The sequence below is a fragment of the Chiloscyllium punctatum genome, chromosome 25, assembly GCF_047496795.1.
Source record: "Chiloscyllium punctatum isolate Juve2018m chromosome 25, sChiPun1.3, whole genome shotgun sequence".
Lineage (NCBI taxonomy): Eukaryota > Metazoa > Chordata > Chondrichthyes > Orectolobiformes > Hemiscylliidae > Chiloscyllium > Chiloscyllium punctatum.
The window spans coordinates 53,837,512-53,850,640 of record NC_092763.1 but is presented as its reverse complement, the minus strand read 5'-3'; the positions used below and the strand labels follow the sequence as shown (position 1 = coordinate 53,850,640).

The window sequence follows — 13,129 nt, the reverse complement described above, 5'->3', positions numbered from 1 at the left end:
TTCAGGGGGTATTGGAGCAAACTGAGCAGGACTCACTGAGCTACTTTTCTTCCACTTTCTGGTGATATGTTAATGGAGCCTGCCCACAAAAGTACATTGATAGCCACTGGGTTCAACAATCAAATTCAATGTAACGACAATGTCATTAAATTGTGCCTCTTTAGGGATTGCATTGAAGTAAAGACAAGTTTTGGCTGACAATTTTACTGCAACTGTGGCATATAAGTGAAAATATAAGTTCAGAGTCAGATTGGATTTGTCATCATGATTAAGAGAAATAACGTATGGAGCAGCCTCAGACCTATTTTTTTGAAATCTCTGGAAAACTTTAATTTCTTCCAGGACGTTTGTTTATTATGAACTGTCATTGCTCAATGTGTACTTGCACACATCAACCAGATGAACACATTCTATGACACAGCCTCAAAATCTCAAAAGAACTGAAGGTGATAGAAAAACTGTGTCATTCCAGTCCATATGGCACCCTGAACATATTTGTTCTTATGTTACCAGACAAAGTACACTGCAGTTTCATGGAGTTGAAAAGGTAGCCCAGCACATCTAGCAAACAAGCTGTGGTATCAAGCAAGCGGGAGATGGAGTTTTGATGACTCCATGCTGTTCATTTTCTAGACTTAAGCCACGCCGCCATTGGAGATCATGATATAGAAGGAGGGGAATTATTCCACAATGCTCTGCTGGATTCCTTCCATTGACTGGCACAGAACAGCATCAATGGATGCTAGGCAGTCGGATGATGTGCTTGGCTGATTCATCACAGTTGGTAAGTAGTTAAAGAATAATACACCGAGCAGGATGTGAAGATAATTGTATCTTTGCAAGAAGTGTAACAAATATAAATTAAACTCTCTTGATAATCTTTTTTGCTAAATTAATGGTTAATAAATCAAAAATAAAACTGCTTTGTCACCTCACAGAACCTCAACCAAGGTTGAGTTACAGAACTGCAAATTACAGTTCAAATAACAGCTTACAAAAATTAAATACAAGATAGTTGGTCAAATATGTGCATTAGATTCAGTTGCAATTAAGGTTATAATTTTTAAAAAAAGGCTGTTTGGTAAGTTACTAGTTCTTAATATCAAGAACAAAGATTTGCAATAAAATATTAATCCGTGTACCATATTGTGTTTCCTTACCTGTCTCTTATTCTTTCCTTTCCAAGTTGTAGCAGAGGCTCAGTAAAGATTTGACTGATACTCACTGAGAAACAGCAACACAAAGGAAATAATCATGAAGTGTTAAACCTGTTAATAAAAGACAAAAATCTATTAGCATTTCATTAATGAATGATATTTTGTTTCTGTTGCATTATTTAATAATTCAAACAGCTGATAATGTGATGTCCTGAAAACCATGATGTACAAAAAGTTATCTTACGAAAGAAGCGTATAGAATTTCTTTGCTCTATTTGAGATAGAAACCTCATTGTAACGAGCCTCCCGCAAGCAACTGGGGGGAGAAAAATCAAATAGCTGTGTGCTTGTACTCACCTACAGTGCATGCAGAGTTGTAACCATAGCAACTCACACCAAGTAACTGCCCCTGAGCTTTCTGTGGCATCAGTACCACACACTAAGCACTCTTGTGCTCCATAGCTCAAACAATGTCACACTCAGACACTCTTCCACTTAATCTCAGCATCTCCTGTCGGCAGTAGTAACTATGGCAGGATTTCACAAGTACTCTGTTCTTCACAAATGCAAAAAAAAATTCAATTGAATAATGCCGAACAACGAAGCGCTAACTTTAACTTTAAAACAGAACTGGAATACATTTTGCTGCAGCTTCTCTGACAGATCAGTGAGTTCATGTATTCAGTGTTCTACTGATCTGAACAGGTAAGGAAGATCCCCAGGATGTCATATTATGAGATAACGCTGAAATCAACTGGATGGAGGGTAAATCCTGGTGTTATTTCCCTGGGCCTGGTTCAAGAAAATAAAGTCAGGATTAGGTTAAGTGGCTTGTCAACACTCACTATGCAGTTTCACAAAAAATAGAATTCTCTTGGGGAAAGCACTAAGAGACCATTCATGATTGTTGCTCAAATACGCTTGCACAATCAGTCCTTTGCAATATTTGCAGAATTTTGATTTAAAAAGTTACAGTGAAAACCAATGAGTTTTCTTTCTGTTAAGAAAAGCTGCATAATTCCTTTGTGGCTCTGTCCTATGAATGGAATCATACAGCTGTGTGAATTACGTGGACTATTGTGAGATTTATGGCAGATCATGCAAGAAGTCTAGCGAGGTTTACCTTGAGGTCAGGATCAACTCACTGCAGCACCTCACCATGTTTCAGGTTCTGAGGTGAGACTCTAATGAGGAAGTGGTCAGCAGCCTATTCAGGGTGCGGTCAAGCAAGCATGGACCCAAAATTAGACCTTCTAAATTCACCCACAGCTGGAGAAATCAGGCTTGACAGAAAATTGGCCAAACTAAATGGCAGCCAACAGCTCTGAGCTGCAGAGAAAAGTGGAAATCAATGTCAGAGGTTGAGGGGAACCAGTTACAACCAGCTTGAGGCTTGTGTAATGAAGAAATATTGATTAGACTTTCTGGTACTTTGACTTCCAGCTAGCGTCTGAAGACTTGAACTTTACCCCTCCCCAGCATGGCAACAGTGGAGGGTGTTGTCATCATCCCATTGGATGTTTTGAAGGCCAGAGAACCTTCTGGGAAGGCTGTTGTGTGGGTGATAAAAACACACGCCTGGAAGCCACACCTTCAGTGAGAACATGCAGCAAGACTCATGGCAGAAGACCCAGGCATCAATCCAAGAATTAAAAAGTCACACAACATCAGGTTGTAGTCCAACAGGTTTATTTGAAAGTACAAGATTTCGGAGCACTGTTTCTTTGTCAGGTAGCTAGTGGGACAGGATCGTAGGACACAGAATTTATAAGTAAAAGATCAAAGTGTCATACAACTGATACAATGTATTAGACAAAGTTAGATGACTACTAAATCATGCATGAGGTTGCAGATTTTGATTGATTAATACATAAATCTCAGAATTTCTTTCAAGTCACAGCCCTGAGATGACTTAATGTTGCATCAGTGGATAAAACAAAAAGGTGACATCTTAGCCCAGACAATGCATTTAAAAGTGTGAGGTTAGAATCTGTCTGTATCCTGACCTGGAGTCAGTCTGGCTTTACTTTCAAAGAAAGAATTTATGAAATTTTACATTGACTGACTGCCTACGGATTACACCTTTTTTGAACAAAATAAAATGTATCTGCAGATGCAAATTCACCCCATAGACTTACGTGTGTGTGTGTGTATGTGCGTGCATATACGTGTATAAGGGGGGGAGAGAGAGAGAGAGAGAGAACATGTGTGTGTGTGAGAGACAGAGAGACAGAGAGAGAGAGAGAGAAGGAGAGAGAGAGTGTGAATGCATGTATGTACATACTTGATAGAGTGTGTGCACACATATGATGGAGTACATGCCTGTGAGAACGTGCACATGAGTGTGAGCGTGTGTGTGTGAGAGAATGTATGTATGAGGGAGAGTCTTTGTGAGTGTGTTTGTGTGTGAGAATGTGTGTGTATGTGAGCTGGTGTTTGAATGTGTGTGAGTGTGTGTATATTGTGGTTGGGGCCACCTGTAGTGTGACATGAACCCAAGATTCTGGTTGAGGTCATCCTCATGTGTACCGAACTTGGCTATCAGCCTCTGAGAGTCTGTGTTGTTGTGTATCCCAAAGTCTGCCTTGAAGGACGTTCACTCAAAAATCCGAGGACAAATGTCCTTGATCCCTGATGTGTTCCCTCATTGGGAGGGAACAACCCTGTCTGCTGATTGTTGCATGGAATCCATTCATCCATTGTCATAGCAGATGCATGGTTTTGCCAATTTACCCATGCCTCGGGTATCCTTGCCTGCATTATATGAGATAGACAATGTTGGCCGAGTCAGATGAGTACCTGTCACGCACATGGGGGATGGTGTCCCAGGTGTAATGGTAGTATCGGGCACAGTAAGTCAAGGGAAGCCTCTGATATTGGTCTAGGAACTTGTACAAGGTCAGTCAGCTGCTCAGGGCAGTCAGAGTCAGGATTGTCTCCTCGAAAGAGTGAGGAGCTGAATTTTGAGCAACGCAAAATCTGTCTAGACTCTTTCTGTCCTGTTGTGGGTTGGTTTCCTCATGCAGTGAGAAAAAGGCAGGTGTCACAGGAAATGATGTTTGGTGGTGCTGGCAGGCTTGTGTTGTAAGTGAGTGAGCAAACTTACAGAGTACACAGCATCAGTTATGGATCAGAGTGAATGTGGAATGACATTGATGGCAATACTGACACTGTTAGAGCATGAACCTGGGTGGGAAATGGATACAATGGCAAGAGACAGAGTGAATGAGAGATATCAGAGAGAAGATAGTGGCGATGGCACTGGTGGAATGAAACAGGTCACTGGCCTTCTTCCTACATTGCTGTGCACCCCTATAGACAGTAGTGACCACACTGACCCAGGCGTTCACCTGGGACCAGGTTGCCATGGTCCAGTGCTGTGGCCTCCACTAGCAGATCTGGGGGATGGGAACACCTGACTTTTGCACCAACAGGATCTCCATTTACCTGCCCACAAAGTGGGATGCTTTCTCTGCAGTAGCTGGGGCAAATGGGGCAGATCTACACAGACTCTGCTTGTCAAAGCAGTGTTTTAAATATGATGCCAGTGCCAGGGATCACACATCCATTTCAGGATATTGCAGCATTGGTGAGTTGTTCTCGGTGTGTTGGGTGGTAGAATTGAATGGAAGGGGTAGCTTAGTGTGGGGTAGCTAGTTAATGAGGTGAGTTTGGAGAGATGCAGAATTAAAAGTTGTTCAGCTTCGCGAAAAGAAATTCAATGAATCTGACACTCAACTAAAAAAACCCTTAAGATTCAGCTCTATGCAATCACCTTCAACTTCATCAGTGAAATCACTACAATAATCAGCAAATTCTTCTGCAGTGTCTTGATTATTTTATGTAAGACATATTTCATTCACACACTCAAACAAATCAGCGAAGGATTGTGTGCTGTCAGATAGTTAATGACATCAGCTAATTCTCACTTGTAATTTATAAATACACTGAGGGCCCTCTTGTGGTACAGAGGTAGACTCCCCACCTCCTGGACCAAGGGACCTGGGTTCAGATCCCACTTACTCCAGCAGCGTGTAATAACATCTTTGAATTTAAAAAAGGCTGAATTTTGAAAAGAAGAACAACTAACTACTTTGGGGCCTTCATATAGCACAGAGTTATGTCCCTACTTTTGAGCCAGGAGACCTGGGTTCAAATCCCACTTACTCCAGAACTGTGTAATAATATCTCTGAACAGTTTGATGAGACAATAGATATAAATACACAGAACTGCTTTTGTGGCACAATGGCAGTGTCCCTACCTCTGAGCCAGGAATCCTGGGTTTGAGTCCTGTGTACTCCTACTACTATCACTATCATGTAGTAACATTTCTGAACTGGTTAATTAAAACATATAAACGCAAATGCACCAGGAGTGGCAAGGGGGGCTTTGGTAGTGACCCAGGAGACCCGGGTTCAAGTCCCACAAATTTCAGACATAACACCCCTGGACAAGTTAATTAAAAATACCTACAAATGTATCAGCTTCCTCACCTTTGGTTATCTGAATTGCTCTTGCCAAGCGTTGCGTGTTATTTGATTAATCTGAAACACAGGTGATTTTAATGGTGACAGATAATAGAGGAAAAGCACATGGATGATTTGGTGTGGGAAAAAAGCTATTCAGTTGTGTGTTATAACAATTTGAGAAATGAATATAAATGCACCAGCTTACCTCTGGACTAGGAGGCCTGGCTTCACATCCCACCTACTCCAGAGGTACATCACAACATCTCTGAACAGTCGGATCAGAAAGCATTTATAATTGCACTGGGAATACATACCACCAGATACACCAGAAAAAATAACAAGTTGGATCATGTAAATTTTTTGCTGAGTGCTGGTTGCATCAAGTATTCAGAGGTGCTTTTGCTATAAGGCCTATCGAATTTTCTTGCAACTTCTAACCAAGTTCATATCATTAACTATCTACCCTGCCCCAAAACATCCCATTATTTGATTTTAACCCCATTTTATCATATTCCTGGTATAACTTGCCACTGCTAGATTATCCCATTATTGACAATTATCCCTGGGAGTAGTGCCATCTTTAGAAGGCCATTATGCACAGGTAAGCACTGAGAGTCTGGTGTTGCCATGTATGGATCATGACATTTTGCCCAGACATGACAGACAGGGAAATTTGGTGCCATGTTTTGTGGGCAGGGAGGTAGAGGTCCTACTGATTGGATGGTGCAGAGGTGGGATGCCCTGTTCCCCTAAAATTTACAGAGGAAGCCACACATCCAGACTATGTCAGCCTGGCCTGAGGTTGCCACCTAGGTTAGTGCAGAGGAGTGCTCAGCAATGTTGCAAGAAGGTCCATTCCACAGTACATCTGCCACTACCTTCTCTCTGATATCTCACACTCACTCCATCACCCACTATACAGTCATAAAGCATGGAAACAGACCCTTTGGTCCAACCAGTCACATCCAACATAATCCTGAGCTAAACTAGTCCCACCTGCCTGCTCCTGGCCTATATCCCTCCAAACCTTTCCTATTTATGTACCTATCAAAATGTCTTTTTGGTATGGGCCACACCAAACCCCCTCAAAGTATTTTAAGAAGGTAGCTTATTTTAAAGCCAATGTGAAGTAAATATTCCAGGTGTGATACAGTTGGTCAAACCACTCGACCTTAAGCAAAACAGAATTTATTTAAACCCTTCAGTTGAAACACGAGCAAAAGAAAACAGAATTTAGAATATCTGACCCGATATAGTAACAATTGCTACTTATTGTCTCAAGTCTGTGATCAGCAAGGTTTTAGAAAGAATTCGGAGGGATAAGATTTATGACTATTTTGAAAAGCATAGCATAATTAAAGGCAGTCAGCATGGCTTTGTGAGGGGCAAGTCATGCCTCACAAATTTTATTGAATTCTTTGAAGAGGTGACGAGACAGGTTGATGAAGCTCAAGCAGTGGATGTGGAATTCAGCAAGGCATTTGATAAGGTTCCCCATGGTAGGCTCATTCATAAAGTTGGGACACAGGGAGATTTGGCTATCTGGATTCAGAATTGGTTGGCTGACAGAAGGCAGTGAGTGGTTGAAGATGGAAAGTATTCTGCCTGGAGGTCAGTGATGAGTGGTGTCCCGTAGGGCTCTGTTCTTGGGCCTCTGCTCTTTTTATAAATGACTTGGATGAGGAGGTTGAGGGGTGGGTTCGTAAATTTGCCAATGACACAAAGGTTGGAGGTGCCATTGATAGTATCGAGGGCTATTTCAGGCTGCAGTGTGACATAGACAGGATGCAGAGCTGAGCTGAGAAGTGGCAGATGGAGTTCAACCTGGATAAATGTGAAGTGATGCATTTTGGAAGGTCGAACTTGAAGGCTGAACATAGGATTAAAGACAGGGTTCTTTGCAGTGTGGAGGAACAGAAGGATCTTGGTGTTCAAGTGCATAGATCCCTCAAAATTGCCACCCAAGAGGATAGGGTTGTTAAAAAAGCAGCTGGTATTTTGGCTTCCATTAACAAGGAGATTGAGTTTAAGAGCCGTGAGGTTTTGCTGCAGCTCTACAAGACCCTGGTGAAACCACACTTAGAATAATGTGTTCAGTTCTGGTCACCCTGTTATAGGAAAGTTATGGAGGCTTTGGAGAGGGTATAAAGAAGATTTACCAGGATGCTGCCTGGACTGGAGGGCTTGCCTTATGAAAAGAGGTTGACTAAGCTCGGACTTTTGTCTCTGGAGAGAAGGAGGAAGACAGGTGCCCTGGCCCTGATCGAGGTATGTAAGGTAATAAGAGACATGGATAGAGTCAATGGCTAGAGACTTTTCCTCACAGCAAGATTGACTGGCAGAAGAGGTCATAGTTTAAAGATATTAGGAGAAAGGTATAGACGAGACATCAGAAGTAGGTTCTTTACGCAGAGAGTTGAGAATGCATGGAATGTGTTGTTAGCGGTGGTGGTGGAAGCAGAGTCATTAGGAACACTTAATCGACTGCTGGACATGCACATGGACAGCAGTGAATTGGGCGTTGCATAGGTTAGGCTATTTTATTTTAGATTAGTGATAATCCTCGGCACAACATCGTGGGCCGAAGGGCCTGTTCTGTGCTGTACTTTTCTATGTTCTATGTTAACTGTTCCATACAGCAACTTTCCACAAACACACTCCTTGGTAAAAAGATAAACTCAAACAGATTTTTACAGATTTCAGATGAAGGTCAAAGGAGTTCTGTACTGAAGCTTGCAACACTCCTGGATGCACACATATTGTGAATGCTACTGCTAAAACAAAATAGAAAAACCTGAACTGAGAGAACTGACTACTCCCTTTCTATTAGGTAAAAACAATGACTGCAGATGCTGGAAATCAAATTCTGGATTAGTGGTGCTGGAAGAGCACAGCAGTTCAGGCAGCATCCAAGTAGCTTCAAAATCGACGTTTCGGGCAAAAGCCCTTCATCACTCCCTTTCTATTGTTGAACTAGCCTCTTCCTCGACTCTTTGGTACCTCTGCCTTTACGACCTCTCTTGAAAGAAACCAAGAACAAAATGACCTTTTTAAAGTAACAGCATCATCACACTTTTAAACATTGTAATTCTACCAGCATCTACCATTTTTTCAGGAAGTTAATTCCACAGGTGAACCACCCTGCGTGTAAAAAAAATTGCCTCTTATCTTTTTTAAATCTCTCCCCTCTCACCTTAAAAATCTGTCTCCCAGTCTTGAAATCCCCCATTCTAGGGAAATGACAACTACCACTAACTCTATCTATACCTCTCAGACTTCACTTAGATCGTCCTCACCTTCCTCTGCTCCAGTGAGAAAAGTCCCAATCTATCCAGCCTTACTTTATAACTCAAACCTTCTATACCCAGCAACATCTTGGTAAATCTCTTCTGAACCCTTTCCAGTTTAAAAATGTCTTTCCTATAACTGGGTGACCAGAACTGTATACAGTATTCCAGAAGAGGCCTCACTAATGTCCTGTACAATCTCAACATGACTTCCCAACTCCTGAACTCAAAGGACTGAGCAATGAAGGAGGTTCATGCTGTACTGGTCTTTCTATTGGCTGAAAAATCTTCCCGTATTCACTACCACTGACCCCAACCCCAATACCACTAACACAACACACTGCTGACTCACTTGGTTGGGACACCTCCCCTGCTGTAATGGTGTTGTATCTCCTTTAATACCCACCTCTCTCTCAGTCCAAGATGAAAACAGCACACAGTAAGGCAGAAAGAGTGAAGAAGAGTGGTAGGTTAGTTCTTTTTTTTTGGAAGCATCCTGACTCTGACCAATCTGAGTGTACAAACTCCTATATTGCTATCGGAGATGCAGACTAGTCCAATTCATAAGCTAGCTAAGTGTCCTTTATGGCACAGTGTCCTTGCTGCAGCATTATAATGATAGTCATCACTGCAGACCATGCGTAAGTGTAGGAACGTACTCTGAGTGGACAGGAGTGTGCCATAATGATGCAAAATCGCCGGTAGATGTTGGATTCCATTGTTAGTGAACACAGGGTGTAGGTGGCCAGTGAGCCATGAGGTGCAGTATCCCATGAGCATGCCCTGAGATGTTGGTGCCTGGTGTTCAACATGGAGATCATTTGAAGCACACACCAAGCTGAAGTCTCCAGCTATTCACTCTGGTTTCCATGTCAAGAATTCTCAGCATCCAGCTTTTCCATTCGATTTGGTAAGGTAGAAAACTGAATATTAATGAGCAGAATTGTGGTGCTGATAAGGCGAGCAACAATCTATAAATCCCTTTAATTGGTACGTCACTGCTGCTTAGTGAGAACCTTGCTTCGGCAGATGCATAAAAGATTCAATGAGTTGTGTCCGATGTTAAGTTGGGCCTCACTGAACTTCTTGTGTGATTCTGCCACAAATGTCACCACAGCACACCTCATTGATACTCCTATAAAATTCTGCCCAATATATTTGTACATGTAACATTTATAACCTGTAACATTTATAACCATCAACAGTTTTGTAGGCACCATTACCAGCATTCTGAGGCTAATCAGCAGTATTACTGGTGACATTGCTAGTTTTGCTAACTCTCACTTCTATTAAATGAGTGCAGAACTAGCCTACAATTTCCAAACAATCATTGGCATCTCCTGCTGCCATTATTTCCAGTTTTCTTCCCTTCCAGGATCTCTCCTTCCTCTTTTACAACAATGAATGCAGCAAAAACCTGACCTCTGAGAAAGGAAGCAATACATTCCAAACATTTCTCTGCAGGAGAGGAGCAGACAAGTAAATATTGATTCACATGGACCACATCTACCTCCCCTCTAACACAGCCTGATGTTTGAAAACATCAGGACCCACAGGAATGAAAACAGTGCGATTATACAGAAAGTAATTTTATGTCGTAAAGTGCAACAGAAACAATGTTACACTAAGCCAATCATCCATAAATTAGTACTAATTACACAGTGATAGAAGTGATGCCCACCCAGACGAGCAGGAATGTGGCGATAGCATAAATTTTCTGATTGATTTAAAACTAATTGTGTCAGCTAAGAGCTACTGCTACCAAAGAAAACACAAATAGAAAATCCAGTCACCCAAGATTTCACACAGAACTCTCCAAAAAAGCATTCTAGACTGCTTTTCAAAATCTGCAGTTTAACATTTTATTTGATCTCTATATAAATAATTATTATTCTAACTGAGGTTAGAACACTAGGAGGATTGTTGGCTGTGTGAAACAGAGACTTGTTATCAGATCAATGCAAAATGAAAATAATGTTAGTTTAATACTTCCTTAAAAGGTGTGGCACTATTTCCACAACCAGGAATATAATGAGTGAATCCATTTTTCACTTCAAACTAAAAATTACACTGGGGAAATATGCCACCTTTTTCCTTAAATAGGGTGGGGAGATTGTGACCTCTTGGTAAGTCACCACAGTAGTAATCTAAACACCCAGATTAATCGCTCAGGTTTAAATCTGAATTGGTGGAATTTAAATTACATTAATAAATCTAGAAAATATGAGCAGTAGTGCCATGAAATTACTACAGATTGTTGAAAAGATCCATCTGGTTCACCAAGGGAAGAATATTTGCCTTTTCAACTGGTCTGGCGTACAGGTGACTCCAGTTCCATAGTGATGTGGTTGACTCTTAACTATCCTCTGAAATAGCTCAGCAAGCCACTCAGTTCAAGGACAATGAGGGCAAGTCATCAATTCAAGGGCAGATGCTGGCATTGTAGCAATGAGCACACACCATGACAGAATCAAGAGAATTGAACAATGTATATGGCCTTTTTACATGTACTTTATATTAAAAGATTAGTCTTGTGATTTTGACTATTTTCTTTATCCAAATTGTACACAAAGTGATGCATTCAATTAAAATTCAGAATCATCATTGGAACATGCTGCATTGAAATAAGAGTCAACCTTGGCACTATTTTATCATTTTGCAAGAAAATAAGCTCCAACATCCACCCTCTATTTTTGAATCTATAATCCACAAAGATTTGTGGAAGACAATTAACAGCAACCATCTTTTTTTTGTACATAATGTCACATAGCTTGCAAATATTAATTCTGCCAAAAGTATTGAAAACATTTGAAATTAGACTTCAGGTGCCAGATTTTCCCAATGGAGGCAGGATTTATGAGGTGTGTTTGATTCTGGTGGAAAAACTGCACACCTACAAACACTGCATGAAGCATGATTTTCAAGGCATCAGAATTTTAATGACCCTCGCAATGGATTTGCTACCCAGTTAATGGCTGGACACGGCAGAAATGGAGGCAGGACCCCAGGGAAGCGGACCAGATTCTACTCCCAATGAGCCAGCATTGATGAAGCTGTCTGGGGAGGTGATGGCCTCGTGTTATTAACACTGGAGTGAATCCAGAGACCCAGATAATATTGTGGGTACCAGATTCGAATCCTGTCATGGCAGATTGTGGAATCAAATTCAATTTTTTCAAAAAATCTGGAATTGAGAACCTAATGATGATTGTGCATCCGTTGTCGATTCTTTGGAAAACCCATCTGCTTCACTAATGTCATTGAGGGAAGGAAACTACCATCCAAATCTGGTCTGGCCTACATGTGACTCTGAACCTACAGCAGTGTAGTTGACCCTTAACTGCCTTCTGGATAATTGGGGATGGGCAATAAATGCTGCCTAGCCAGCAAAGCCCTTATCCCATGAATGGATAAAAAGAATTGGGTCTTAAGGAATGAAAGGTTGATTCATAACATTTTCTTTCTGCTCAGTTATATATGCTCATTTTTGTTTCACATTTCACTGTTCTGCATTGAATACACCTGCTTCAGTGTTACCATCCTTATTTTATCCAAACTGCAGCCAGTCAGCTTCGCCTCATAGATGATCAATCCCATGAACATCTTGAGTGGTCAGAAAGCCAGCTCTGAGCAACCTCACTCATGACTTTAATTTGCATATTTAATGAGCGGACAGTTTCATTTTCCTGGTCATGCAACACTTTTCCCCCAAACCCATTCTTGGAAAGGGATCAGAGCATGGAAGAGAGGCAAATGACCTCCATGTATGTCATTGGCACCATTTGTTTCATCATTCTACTTCTGGTCAGCAAAATTCAGGATGAGAAAATTTTGTCCTCAATATAACTTGAAAAAGACCATGAGATATAGGAGGAGGTGTAGGCCATTCAGCTTATCAAGTTTGTTCCACCAATCAATGAGATGATGTCTGATCTGATAATCCTGAACTCATCTTTCCAGCCTTTTCCTTCTGACCCCTGATTGCCTTACCAATTAAAAATCTGTCTGCAACAGCCTTCAATATACTTAATAACCCAATCTCTACAGCTCTCTATGGTAAAGAATTCCATAGATTCACTACCTCTGAGGGAAGAAATTCCTCCTCATCTTTGTCTTAAATGTGCAAGTCCTTACTCTGAGGTGATGCCCTCTGACCCTAGATTCTCCCACAAGGTGAAATAACTTTTCCACATATGTTCTATCAAGTCTCCTCAG

The 13,129-nt window shown here is 41.3% G+C and overlaps 1 protein-coding gene across 4 annotated transcripts in view; it reads right to left on the bottom strand.

Annotated features, from left to right (window-relative positions):
• tenm1 (teneurin transmembrane protein 1) overlaps nt 1-13,129 on the bottom strand; it is a 2,368,941-nt gene that overhangs the window by 1,674,934 nt on the left and 680,878 nt on the right. For 3 of the 4 annotated variants that reach the window (XM_072595290.1, XM_072595294.1, XM_072595295.1), the window contains exon 3: nt 1,161-1,268. The gene's annotated coding sequence lies outside the window, so the exon portion shown is untranslated. Of the gene's footprint in view, nt 1-1,160; nt 1,269-1,401; nt 1,450-13,129 lie in introns of those variants that run through there. The other variant, XM_072595292.1, reaches the window with a different exon arrangement.